This window comes from Hypanus sabinus, chromosome 24, assembly GCF_030144855.1.
Source record: "Hypanus sabinus isolate sHypSab1 chromosome 24, sHypSab1.hap1, whole genome shotgun sequence".
NCBI lineage: Eukaryota > Metazoa > Chordata > Chondrichthyes > Myliobatiformes > Dasyatidae > Hypanus > Hypanus sabinus.
The window spans coordinates 2812667-2826764 of record NC_082729.1 but is presented as its reverse complement, the minus strand read 5'-3'; the positions used below and the strand labels follow the sequence as shown (position 1 = coordinate 2826764).

At 45.5% G+C, this 14098-nt stretch overlaps 1 pseudogene; it reads left to right on the top strand.

The window, feature by feature from the left end:
• The first annotated feature begins 12965 nt into the window (after nt 1-12965).
• The window catches only part of LOC132380410 (counting factor associated protein D-like), a 37763-nt pseudogene continuing 36630 nt past the window's right edge, over nt 12966-14098 (top strand).

Genomic DNA, 14098 nt, shown 5'->3' with positions numbered 1-14098 from the left:
GACCCATGAGCTTCTGCCAAACTAATCAAACCACTTATTAAAAGTCTAAATAAACTAATCCCTTCTGCCTTCTTAATGTCCATTTCCTCCTTTTTCCACATATTCATCTTACTATCTTGTTATGTTTCATAACTCCAAAAGTAATCAAAAGAAAAAGAAACAGGGTGCCCAGTGATAAACGTGTGTACGTTTGTTTTAATTTAGCGAGGCGTGCACATATGATATGGTGCCATAATAATGTATGCCACTCACGTACTTTTACATATAACTCGTAACGAATTATGTAAACGACAAAGAATGCTTAATCAAACAATATATTAATGAAATATACTACACAGCGTATCTAAGAACCTCTTGATTGCCTCTGTAATATCTGCCTCCACCACTACATTCCAGTCACCCACCACTCCCAGTGTAAAAAAATTTGTCCCTCACATCTCCTTTCAATTTACCCCATGTCAACTTAAATGCATGCACCTTAGTATTAGCTATTTCAATCCTGAAAAAAAAGATACTGATTGTCTATCTACATCTCTCATAATCTTATAAACCTATCAGGTCCCCTCTCCACCTTGGCTGTGTCAGAGAAACAATCAACACTTGTCCAACCTCTCCGATAGGACATGCCCTCCAATCCAGTCTGCATCCTGTGAATCTCCACAATATGTTACGGTGTCACGCAGGGCAGATAGTGAGGACAAGAGTCCTATTCAGAATCAGGTTTAATATCACTTATATATCACTACACACACTGATATAAATTTAGTAGTGCAAAAATAAGAATTTTTTAAAAAGTAGTGACTTAGTTCAGGGGCTCAATGTCCACTCAGAAATCGGATGGCAGAGGGGAAGAAATTGTTCCTGAATCATTGAGTGTGTGCCTTCAGGTTCCTGTGCCACCTCCCTGATGGTAACAGTGAGAAGAGGACATGGGGGTCACCCAGGAAAAAGCTGCTTTCAGTTACCGTTCACAGTACCAGACCTACCCTGGTTGGTCCTACTGAAGTACAACAGCTCACACTTGTCTGCATTAAATTCCATCGGCCATTTTCCAGCTGGTCTAGATCCCACTGCAAGCCCTGATAGTCTTCCTCGCTGTCCACTACACCCCCAAACTTGGTGTCATCAACTGCTACTCTTTGGCTTCTTCCGTAAAGCCAATGTCTAATCCAGATTACTACCTCATCTCGAATGCTGAGCTAATGACCCTTCTTGACCAAGCTCCCTTGCAGGACCTTGTCAAACGCCTTGCTGAAATCCATGTAGACAACATCCACTGTCTTGCCTTTATCAACCTTCCTGATAACTTCCTCAGAAAACTCTATAAGATTGGTTACTACCCACAAAGCCATGGTGACTATCGCTAATCAGTCCCTGTCTATTCAAATTCTCGTATGACCAGCGGCTTAGAATACTTCCCAATAACTTTCCCACTACTAATGTCAGGCTCCCCAGCCTATAGATTCCTGGCTTATGCTTAAAGTGTTCCTCGAACGACAGAATAACATGAGCTATCGTCCAGTCCTCTGACCCCCTCATCCATGGCTATGGCTGCTTTAAATATCAATTTCTGCACTAGCCTCCAATAACACCATAAGACATGGGAGCAGAATCAGGCCATTCAGCCCATCGAGTCCATTCGCCATTTCATCATGGCTGATACAGGATCCCTTTCAACCCCATGTACCTGACTTCTCACCATATCCCTCGATGCCCCAACCAATCAGATATCTATCAACTTCTGCCTTAAATACACCCACAGACTTGACCTCCACTGCAGTCTATGTCAGACCATTCCACAGATTCAACACTCTTTGGCTAAAAAAAATCCTCTTTACCTCTGTTCTAAAAGGTTGCCGCTTAATTTTGAGGCTGTGCCCTCTAGTTCTGGATACCCCCACCAGAGGAAACATCCTCTCCACATCCACCTTATCTAGGCCTTTCAACATTCAGTAGATTTCAATGAGATCCTCTCACATTCTTCTAATTTCTAGTGAGTGCAGGTCCAAAGCTGCAAAACTCTCCTCATATGTTAACCCCTTCATCCTGGAATTATCCTCATGAACCTCCTCTGGACTGCCTCCAATGTCAACACATCCTTTCTGAGACAAGGGGCCCAAAACTGTTAACAATTCCCCAAGTGCGGCCTGACTAGCACCTTATAAAGCTTCAGCATTATCTCTTCATTTTTATATTCTATTCTCCTTGAAATAGATCCCAACATTGCATTGCCTTCTTTACCACAGACTCAACCTGTAAATGAACCTCCAATATGATGGGGGATGGACGCTACTTTCCTACGATATAGATGTGCTCAATGGTAGGGAGGGTTTACTCATGATCATCTAGGCTGAATCAACTACTTTCTGTACACAGAAAGTTTATACATATAAAATGCCATTGTACCTCAGTACACATGTCTGTAATAAACCAATTTATCGAGAAAGAGAGAGGACTTTAATTGGTATTAAGAGATTAGATTAGTTGGCCATTTGTTGACAAAATTAATTGGTTTAGCACAGCATTGCGGGCCGAAGGGCCTGTTACAGCACAGAGTCAGAAACATCTGCGGGGGAGTTTAGCTCAGCTAACCCCATCATGGGAACTAGCCTCACGTCCTCCCCCAGCAACCAGACATCTTCAAAAGGCATTGCCTCAGAAAGGTGTCACCCATCATTAAGGATTTCAGCTGTAGCTATCAAAAATGGGAATATTTGATGATTTCTATCAGAGTTGCTCACGTGAGTCGCCGTCTCACTGGCACCCCCAGAAGTAGTGACTCAATACTTTCTCTTTTGGCACTAATGATTTAATTTAACTTTTTAAATATATAACCATATAACCATATAACAATCACAGCACGGAAACAGGCCATCTCGGCCCTCCTAGTCCGTGCCGAACCCTTAATCTCACCTAGTCCCACCTACCCGCACTCAGCCCATAACCCTCCACTCCTTTCCTGTCCATATACCTATCCAATTTTACCTTAAATGACACAACTGAACTGGCCTCTACTACTTCTACAGGAAGCTCATTCCACACAGCTATCACTCTCTGAGTAAAGAAATACCCCCTCGTGTTTCCCTTAAACTTCTGCCCCCTAACTCTCAAATCATGTCCGCTTGTTTGAATCTCCCCTACTCTCAATGGAAACAGCCTATTCACGTCAACTCTATCTATCCCTCTCAAAATTTTAAATACCTCGATCAAATCCCCCCTCAACCTTCTACGCTCCAATGAATAGAGACCTAACTTGTTCAACCTTTCTCTGTAACTTAAGTGCTGAAACCCAGGTAACATCCTAGTAAATCGTCTCTGCACTCTCTCTAATTTATTGATATCTTTCCTATAATTCAGTGACCAGAACTGCACACAATATTCCAAATTTGGCCTTACCAGTGCCTTGTACAATTTTAACATTGCATCCCAACTTCTGTACTCAATGCTTTGATTTATAAAGGCCAGTGTTCCAAAAGCCTTCTTCACCACCCTATCTACATGATACTCCACCTTCAGGGAACTATGCACTGTTATTCCTAGATCTCTCTGTTCCTCTGCATTCCTCAATGCCCTACCATTTACCCTGTATGTTCTATTTGGATTATTCCTGCCAAAATGTAGAACCTCACACTTCTCAGCATTAAACTCCATCTGCCAACGTTCAGCCCATTCTTCTAACTGGCATAAATCTCCCTGCAAGCTTTGAAAACCCACCTCATTATCCACAACACCTTCTACCTTAGTATCATCAGCATACTTACTAATCCAATTTACCACCCCATCATCCAGATCATTTATGTATATTACAAACAACATTGGGCCCAAAACAGATCCCTGAGGCACCCCGCTAGTCACCGGCCTCCATCCCGATAAACAATTATCCACCACTACTCTCTGGCATCTCCCATCTAGCCACTGTTGAATCCATTTTATTACTCCAGCATTAATACCTAACGACTGAACCTTCTTAACAAACCTTCCATGTGGAACTTTGTCAAAGGCTTTGCTGAAGTCCATATAGACTACATCCACTGCCTTACCCTCGTCAACATTCCTCGTAACTTCTTCAAAAAATTCAATAAGGTTTGTCAAACATGACCTTCCACGCACAAATCCATGCTGGCTACTCCTAATCAGATCCTGTCTCTCCAGATAATTATTAATACTATCTCTAAGAATACTTTCCATTAATTTACCCACCACTGATGTCAAACTGACAGGTCTATAATTGCTAGGCTTACTTCTAGAACCCTTTTTAAACAATGGAACCACATGAGCAATACGCCAATCCTCCGGCACAATCCCCATTTCTAATGACATCTTAAAGATCTCCGTCAGAGCTCCTGCTATTTCTACACAAACTTCCCTCAAGGTCCTGGGGAATATCCTGTCAGGACCCAGAGATTTATCCACTTTTAAATTTCTTAAAAGCGCCAGTACTTCCACCTCTTTAATTGTCATAGGTTCCATAACTTCCTTACTTGTTTCCCACACCTTACTCAATTCAATATCCTTCTCCTTAGTGAATACCGAAGAGAAGAAATTGTTCAAAATCTCTCCCATCTCCCTCGGCTCCACACATAGCTGACCACTCTGATTCTCTAAGGGGCCAATTTTATCCCTCACTATCCTCTTGCTTTTAATATAACTGTAGAAACCTTTCGGATTTACTTTCACCTTATTTGCCAAACCAACCTTGTATCTTCTTTTAGCTTTTCTAATCTCTTTCTTAAGATTCCTTTTACATTCTTTATATTCCTCGAACAATTCCTTTACTCCATGCTGCCTATATCTATTGTAGACATCCCTCTTTTTCCGAACCAAATTTCTAATATCCCTTGAAAACCATGGTGCTTTCAAACCTTTAACCTTTCCTTTCAACCTACAGGAACATAAAGATTCTGTACCCTCATAATTTCACCCTTAAATGACCTCCATTTCTCTATTACATCCTTCCCATAAAACAACTTGACCCAATCCACTCTCTCTAAATCCCTTCGCATCTCCTCAAAGTTAGCCTTTCTCTAATCAAAAATCTCAACTCTAGGTCCTGTCCTGTCCTTCTCACTTATACTTTATACTTCTAACTTATACTTTATATATACACACACACACACACACTATATAATTTACGGTTTCTATAATAATCCATAAGCAACAAATTTCATAACATATACTGGTGATATTAAACCAGAGCAACATACACAAAATGCGGGAGGAACTCAGCAGGCCAGGCAGCATCTAGGACAAGAGTACAGTCAATGGGCCGAAATGTCGACTGCACTGTTTTCCTAGACGCTGTCCAGCCTGCTGAGTTCCTCCCACATTTTGTGTGTGTTGCTCGGATTTCCAGCATCTGCAGATTTTCTCTTGTTTGTGATCGGATACTAAACCTGATCCTGATTCTGATTAAGGACCCGCACCACTCAGGGCATGCTTCCTCGTCATTGCCACCATCAGTTGGAGGTACAGGTGTACGAAGGCACAATCTCAAAGTTTCAGGAACACCTCCTTTCCCACCGCCATCAGATTTCTGAACAGACAAGGAACCTGTGAACACCACCTCACTACTCCTGCTTGTATGAAAATTAATCTCAGAGTTGTGTATGTACTTTGATGATAAATTTATTTTGAACTTTGTTGTATTACTTACATTTTTATGGATTTTAGTAAGGTGTGTGACAAAATCCCTCATGGGAGTCTCACCCAGAAGAGTAAGATGTCTGAAAGCCATTTGGATTCAGGATGGGCCTGAGAGTAGATCAGCACAATACTGTGGACTGAAGGGCTTCTTCCTGTGTGTACTGTTCTATGTTCTACGTTCATTTATTGGAATAAGTTTCATTAACTCATATGTTCTCCAGTACAAGTTCCTCACTGGCCCTAAAATAGCATAAAACCAATTGACTGATGAAAGTTTATCACAGACGAAATGCTGTGGGAACTCAGCAGGTCAGGCAGCACTTATGGAGGGCACTAAATGGTCAATGTTTTGGTGCGAAAACATTCCTCCAGCATTTTATATGTGTGTTGCTCTGGATTTCCAGCATCTGCAGTATCTCTTGTGTTTATTAAGTTCAATAAATTACTTGGGCAAGAAAATTAGTTAGCATTTGGCAGAGATGATTCGCTCCACCTCAATCTTCAGCCTTGGAGAACGTCCTTCAAGCCAAAACATTATTATTTGGGAGGGATGTTTCCTGGTGTTTATATCCTGATACAGCACCCAGTGTTTTGCAGCAGTTCACACAGATATAACACCTTCAAAACAAAAAAGATCCCAAGGTGAATTGCATTTTGTCCCGAAGCTCATGAGGAAAATTGGGATAAAAGAGCAATATTACTCAACTCAGTGGCTAAGCAAAGTTTAGTGAAGGGAGCAATCAGCAACGCACAAGGACAGAAGAAACAGGAGATGAAGAACGTTTTTCAGTCCTTGTCTCCTTCAATAAGTTCATGTCTGATCATCAACATTCTTGTCCATTCCTTTAAGCCGCTCAACCCAGAGCATCTAAAACTCTATTAATCTCGCCCTTGAAGGTATTTAACACTTGAATTCCTACAGCACTCTGAGGTAAAGGATTCCAAAGATCCCCTGCAAAAATAGATTTCTCTTCAACTCAGTCTAAACACAGAATTATGAAAGGTATAGACAGGGTAAATGCAAGCAGGCTTTTTCACTGAGGTAGGGTGAGGTCGTGGGTTAAGGGTGAAAGGTGAAAAGTTGAAAGGGAAGCTTCTTCACTCGGAGGCTGGTGAGAGTGTGGAACGAGCTGCCAGTGCAAGTGGTGCATGCAAACTCGATTTCAGCATTTAAGAGAAGTTTGGATCGGGACATGTATGGTAGGGTGGCTAACTACAGCTCCAATACCGTATTTGGGTTTGCTGATCATGCCACTGTTGTTGGTCAAATCAAAGGTCGTGATGAATTGGCACACAGGAGGGGGACTGAAAATCTGGTTGAGTTGTGCCATAACAACCTGTGGTAAACTACGTATACCTGTCTGGACAGGCCCCTCTGCTGACTGCTCCTGTGGCTCCTCCCTCAGACCCCTATATAAAGGTGATTGGAGGCACTGCTCCTCCCTCAGTCTCCGAGATGTCGTGGTCACGTTTGCAGCTAATAAAAGCCTATCTTTTGCCTCCCATCTCCGAGATTTGAATCACAACCTCTCACTCAAAATCAGCAAAACCGAAGAGCTGATAATTGACTACAGGAGGAAGCCCAAGGTCCATGAATCACTTGTCGTTCAGGGAACAGATGAGGAGAGGGTCACTAACTTTAAGTTTCTTGGAGTTATCATATCAGAAGATCTGTCCTGGGTCCAGCAAGTAAGTGCCATCAAAAGGCACAACAATGCCTCTACTTACTTAGAAACATAGAAAACCTACAGCACAGTACAAGTCCTTCAGCCCACAAAGTTGTGCCAAACATGTCCCTACCTTAGAAATTACTAGGCTTACCCATAGCCCTCTATTTTTCTGAACTCCATGTATCTATCCAAAAGTCTCTTAAAAGACCCTATCGTATCCGCCCCCACCACCGTTGCTGGCAGCCCATTCCACGCACTCACCACTCTCTGAGTAAAAAACTTACCCCGACATCTCCTCTGTACCTACTCCCCAGCACCTTAAACCTGTGTCCTCTTGTGGCAACAATTTCAGCCCTGGGAAAAAGCCTCTAACTATCCACATGATCAATGCCTCTCATCATCTTGTACACCTCTATCAGGTCACCTCTCATCCTCCGTCGCTCCAAAGAGAAAAGGCCGAGTTCACTCAACCTATTCTCATAAGGTATGCTCCCCAATCCAGGCAATATCCTTGTAAATCTCCTCTGTACCTACTCCCCAGCACCTTAAACCTGTGTCCTCTTGTGGCAACAATTTCAGCCCTGGGAAAAAGCCTCTAACTATCCATATGATCAATGCCTCTCATCTGTTGTACACATCTATCAGGTCACCTCTCATTCTCCGTCGTTCCAAGGAGAAAAGGCCAAGTTCACTCAACCTTTTCTCATAAAACATGCTCCCCAATCCAGGCACCATCCTTGTAAATCTCCTCTGCACCCTTTCTATGGCTTCCACATCCTTCCTGTAGTGAGGCGATCAGAACTGAGCGCAGGACTCCAAGTGGGGTCTGACCAGGGCCCTATTCAGCTGCAACATTACCTCTCGGCTCCTAAATTCAATCCCACAATTGATGAAGGCCAATACACTGTACACCTTCTTAACCAACAGAGCCAACCTGCGCAGCTGCTTTGAGCGTCCTATGGGCTCAGACCCCAAGAACCCTCTGATCCTCCACGCTGCCAAGAGTCTTACCATTAATACTATATTCTGCCATCATATTGACCTACCAAAATGAACAACTTCACACTTACCTGGGTTGAACGCCATCTGCCACTTCTCAGCCCAGGTTTGCATCCTATCAATGACCCGCTGTAACCTCTGACAGCCCTCCACACTATCCACAACACCTCCAACCTTTGTGTCATCATTAGAATGGAGTTAGCATGTCACCAAAACACTGTGCATCATGAACAGGTACGGAAACACTAGTGCCAAGGAACAGAAAAGTCAAAGTCACCCCGTGATAGAAAAGATGTGGTTAAGCTGGAAAGAATGCAGGAAAGATTTACAAGGGTGTTGCCAGGACTAGCAGACCTGAGTCATAGGCAGAGGTTGGGCAGACTAGATTTTTGGAATGTAGGAGAATGAGAGGGACCCTTATAAAAAAAATTTTTAAATATTAAGGTCAGAGATAAGAGGGACGGTAACAGTGTTTTCCCCAGGGCAAGGAAGTCAAAAACAAAGAAACAGCAGTTTATTCTGAGGCTGTGCCCTCTTGTCTTAGACTCCGCTGCTATAGGTACATCCTCTCTACATCCTTTCAATATTCATCAGGTTTCAATTCTCTGAATTCCAGTGAATACAGCCCAAAGTCATCAAACGCTCTTCATATGATAATCCTTTCACTCCCAGAAACAATTTTGTGAACCTCCTCTGAACCCTCTACAATGTCAGCATATCTTTTCTTAAATAAGGGACCATAACTGCTCACAATACTCCATTTTGAGACCGCACTAGTGCTTCATAAAAACTCACCATTACATCCTGGTTTCTATATTCTAGTCCTCTCGAGATGAATGCTAACATTACATTTACCTTCCTCACCACAGGCTCAACCCACAAGTTAACCTTTAGAGAATCCTGCATGAAGACTCCCGAGTCCCTTTGCACCTCAGATTTTTGGATTTTCTCTCATTTAGAAAATAGTCTATGCTGTTATTCATGCTGCCAAAGTGCATGGCCAGACACTTCCAGATACTGTATTCCATTTGCCACTCCTCTGCCCATTCTCCTAATCTGTCTAAAACCTTTCGCAGCCTCCCTGCTACCTCAACACTACCTGCCCCTCCACCAATCTTTGTATCATCCACAAACGTGGCCACAAAACCATCAATTTCATCATCCAAATCACTGACTTACAACATAAAAAGAAGTGGGCCCAACACCGACCCCTTGCTAGAACATCACTAGTCACTGGAACATCTACCAATCCTCCTTTGTCTATCCTGCTGGTTATTTCCTTAAAGAATTCATCAGGCAAGAATTTCTCCTTAAGGAAATCATGCTGACCGTGGCCTATTTTATGCTGTGCCTCCAAGTACCTCGAAACTTCATCATTAACAATCCACTCCAACATCCCCCCAACCACTAGAGTCAGGCTAACTGGCCTATAGTTTCCTTTCTTCTGTCTCTCTCCCTCCTTGAAGAGTGGAGTGACATTTGCAATTTTCCAGTCATCCTGGACCATTCCAGAATCCAGTGATTCCTGAAAGATTATTATTAATGTTTTCACAGTCTTTTCAGCTACTCTTTCAAAACCCTGGGGTGTACATCATCTGGTCCAGATGACTTATCTACCTTCAGATCTTGAAGTTTCCTAGTAGTAGCAAATACTCTCACTTATGCCCCCTGACCCTCTTGAACATCCGTGATATAGTGTATGTCTTCCACAATGAAATCTGATGCAAAATACTTATTCCGTTCATCCCCAATTTCCTTGTCTCCCATTACTACCTGTCCATTGTCCTGTGGTCCAATATCTATTCTCATCTCTATTATTCCTTATATGTCTGAAAAAACTTTTGGTATCCTCTTTGATATTGTTGATAGCTTACCTTCACATTTCATTATTTCCCTGTCATGGCTTTTTTTAGCTGCCTTCTGATGTTTTTTGAAAAGCTTCCCAATCCTCTAACTTCCCACCAATTTTTACTCTATCATATGCCCTGTCTTTCGGTTTTATGCTGGCTTTGACTTCCCTTGACAGCTGTGGTTGTGTCATCCTGCCATTAGAATACTTTTTCTTCTTTGGGGGGGTATCTATTCTGTGGCTTCTGAATTTCTCCCAGAAATTCCAGCCATTGCTGCTCTGCCATCATCCCTGCTGGTGTCCCATTCCAGTCAACCTTGGGCAGCTCCTCTCTCTATCCTCCGTAATTCCCTTTCATTCACTGATGTATCTGACTTTGGCTTCTCCCGCTGAAATTGCAGGGTGAACTGTATCAAATTATGATCACCGACTCCTAGGGGTTCCTTTACCTTCAGCTCCCTAATCAAATCTCATTCATTACACAACACCCAACCCAGAATAGCTGATCCCCTAGTGGGCTCAACTACAAAGCTGCTCTAAAAAGCCATCTTATAAGCATTCTACAAATTCTCTCTCTTAGGATCCAGCACCAACCCGATTTTCTCAAACTACCGACATATTGAATTCTCCCCAAGACAATCATAACATTGCCCTTATTACATATCTTTTCTATCTCCCACAGTAATTTATATCCCACATCCTGACAGCAGTTCAGGGGCCTGTCTATAACTCCCATCAGGGTCTTTTTATCCTTGCAGTTTCTTAACTCTACCCAAAGGATTCTACATCTCCTGATCCTATGTCAGACCTTTCTATGGATTTGATTTCATTTTTTACCAGCAGAGCCACTCCCAGCTCCATTGCCTACCTGCCTGTCCTTTCAATACAATGTGTATCCTTGTATGTTAAGCTCCCAACTATAATGTCTTTCAGTCATGATTCAGGGATGCCCACAATGTCATACACGCCAATCTCTAAGTATACTACAAGATCATCTACCTTACAGAACACCTTCAGTCCTGTATCGATTTTTACACTGCAGCTCATCGCATTGATTGCAATTTTGCTCTTATCATCTGCCTGTCCTTCCTGACAGTCTCACTACACGCTGCCTTTGCTTGTACCCCAACTGTCCCATCCTCAGCCCCATCACCTTGCCAAATTAATTTAAACCCTCCCCAACAGCTCTAGCAAACCTGCTCACAAGGATATTGGTCCCCCTTGGGTTCAGGTGTACAGATCATACCTTTCCCAGAAGAGATCCCAATGATCCAGAAATCTGAACCCTTGTCCCCTGCACCAGTTCCTCAGCCATGCGTTAATCTCCACAATCATCCTATTCTTGCCCTCATGGGCACGTGGCACAGGCAGCAACCCAGAGATTAGCGCCTTGGAGGTCCTGTTTCTCAGCTTTCTACCTAGTTCCCTAAACTCTGTCTTCAGGACTTCCTCACTTCTCCTACCCGTGTCATTAGAGCCAACGTGCACCAAGGCTTCTGTCTGCTCAGCCTCCCCCTTTTGAATATCATGGAAGACATCTGAGATGTCCTGACCTTGGCAACCGGGAGGCAAGATAACATCCAGGTGTCTCTATCGCATCCATGGAATCTCGTATCTACTCCTCTAACTATGGAATCCCCTATCACTACAGCAATCCTCTTTCCCCCTTCCCTTCTGAGCCACAGTGCCTGGTCACTGTGACTCCCCCCCCCCCCCCCCCCAATAGGTCATTCCCCCTGACAGCATGCAAAATGCATACTTATTATTGAGGAGAATGGCCACAGGGGCACTCTGCACTGTCTGTCCATTTCCCTTCCTTCTCTGGTCACCCAAGTACCTGCCTCCTGCAACCGAGGGGGACTACCTCCCTATTGCTTCTATCCAACGCCTGCTCAGTCTCCCGTACGGGCCAAAGGTCATCTAGCGGCAGCCCCAGTTCCATAACTCATTCTCCGGGGAGCTGCAGCTCTGAGCTCCTGGTGCGGATGTGGTTATCCAGTGAGGTCTCCCAGAATTCCCACATCTCACACAACACAGACCTGGAGCCATCCTCGCTGTGTACTAACAGACGTAGAGTGAAGAAGTTTACCAGATGCTTAGCTCACCCAGGCCTGGCGAGCCAAAGCCCCCCTCCCCACCACTCTAACACTGGTCCACTTACACAATGGCCACTCCAGTGTCCCTGCTAACTGTGCCCCCGAAAAACCCGAAATCTTGTGAAAGATCCTTTTTCCCGAATCCCTCGCTCCCTGACCTGTGTGACAGCTCCTGTGCCGATTCAACTGCGTCTGAGCCACCGGGGAAAAGAGCCAAAATCCCGCAGAAGGTCCCTTTTGTTGTAAACAACCCACTGATGGGTGGGGGGGCAGCTTGCAGACAAGATCTTAGCACATAAAAGCTCAGGCACACAGGAAATGTTGCCGTAAAAAAGCAGCATCCGTCATCAGAGATCCTCACCACCCAGGCCGTGCTCTCTCCTCACTGCTGCCATCAGGCAGGAGGTACAGGAGCCTCAGGACTCACACCACCAGGTTCAGGAACAGTTACTACCCCTCAACCATCAGGCTCCTGAACCAAAAGGGATAACTACACCCGTTTAAGGACTCTTTTATCTCGATATTTCATGCTCGGTATTTATTGCTATTTATTTATTTCCAAGAAGTGGTGCTTGTTCACTGTTGCTGAGGTTACTGAACGAGGAAGCAGGATCGAGGGGCCGAACACCCTCCTGCTGGTCCAGCCCCTGCAGACATTGCCTCTCAGGAGGGGGAGAACCCGCCCCTTAGGTGTGTTGGTGTGCGCCCGTTCCGCGCCGACTCAGACTGGGCAGAACATAGCGATGGGGCCGGCCAGGCGGTACGTGGCCGTCTTGCTCCTGGGCACAGTCTCAGGTACTGGGACATCCCGAAGCCGGAAGGAAAGAGAAGGGGGGGGGGCGACACCTAGACTGGGACTTGTACCACTTCTAGAGGGAGGGGAGACCTTACTGAGGGAATTGTATCGTGCGGTGATGAACAGCTGAAACTTCGCAGGTTATATACCCCGCCTTTGATTCGTGGGATCGGTGTGAGTGAGGAAAGCCCCAGCTGACCCCCAGCAGAAACTCTCTCAGTGAGTACTGTCCCAGCTGATCCCCAGCACAGCCTCTCCAGGGGGCACCATCCCAGCAGAACCTCTCCAGGGGGTACCGTCCCAGCTGATCCCCAGCAGAAACTCTCCAGGGGGCACCGTCCCAGCTGATCCCCAGCAATCCCTTTCCAGGGGGCACCATCCCAGCTGATCCCCAGCAGAAACTCTCCAGGGGGCACCGTCCCAGCTGATCCCCAGCAATCCCTCTCCAGGGGGCACCGTCCCAGCTGATCCCCAGCAATCCCTCTCCAGGGGGCACCGTCCCAGCTGATCCCCAGCAGAACCTCTCCAGGGAGCACCGTCCCAGCTGATCCCCTGCACAGCCTCTCCAGGGGGCACCATCCCAGCTGATCCCCAGCAGAACCTCTCCAGGGGGCACCATCCCAGCTGATCCCCAGCAGAACCTCTCCAGGGGGCACTGTCCCAGCTGATCCCCAGCAATCCCTCTCCAGGGGGCACCGTCCCAGCTGATCCCCAGCAATCCATCTTCAGGGGGCACCATCCCAGCTGATCCCCAGCACAGCCTCTCCAGGGGGCACCGTCCCAGCTGATCCCCAGCAATCCCTCTCCAGGGGGCACCGTCCCAGCTGATCCCCAGCAATCCCTCTCCAGGGGGCACCGTCCCAGCTAATCCCCAGCACAACCTCTCCAGGGGGCACCGTCCCAGCTGATCCCCAGCAGAACCTCTCCAGGGGGCACCGTCCCAGCTGATCCCCAGCAGAAACTCTCCAGGGGGCACCGTCCCATCTGATCCCTAGCACAACCTCTCCAGGGGGCACCATCCCAGCTGATCCCCAGCACAGCCTCT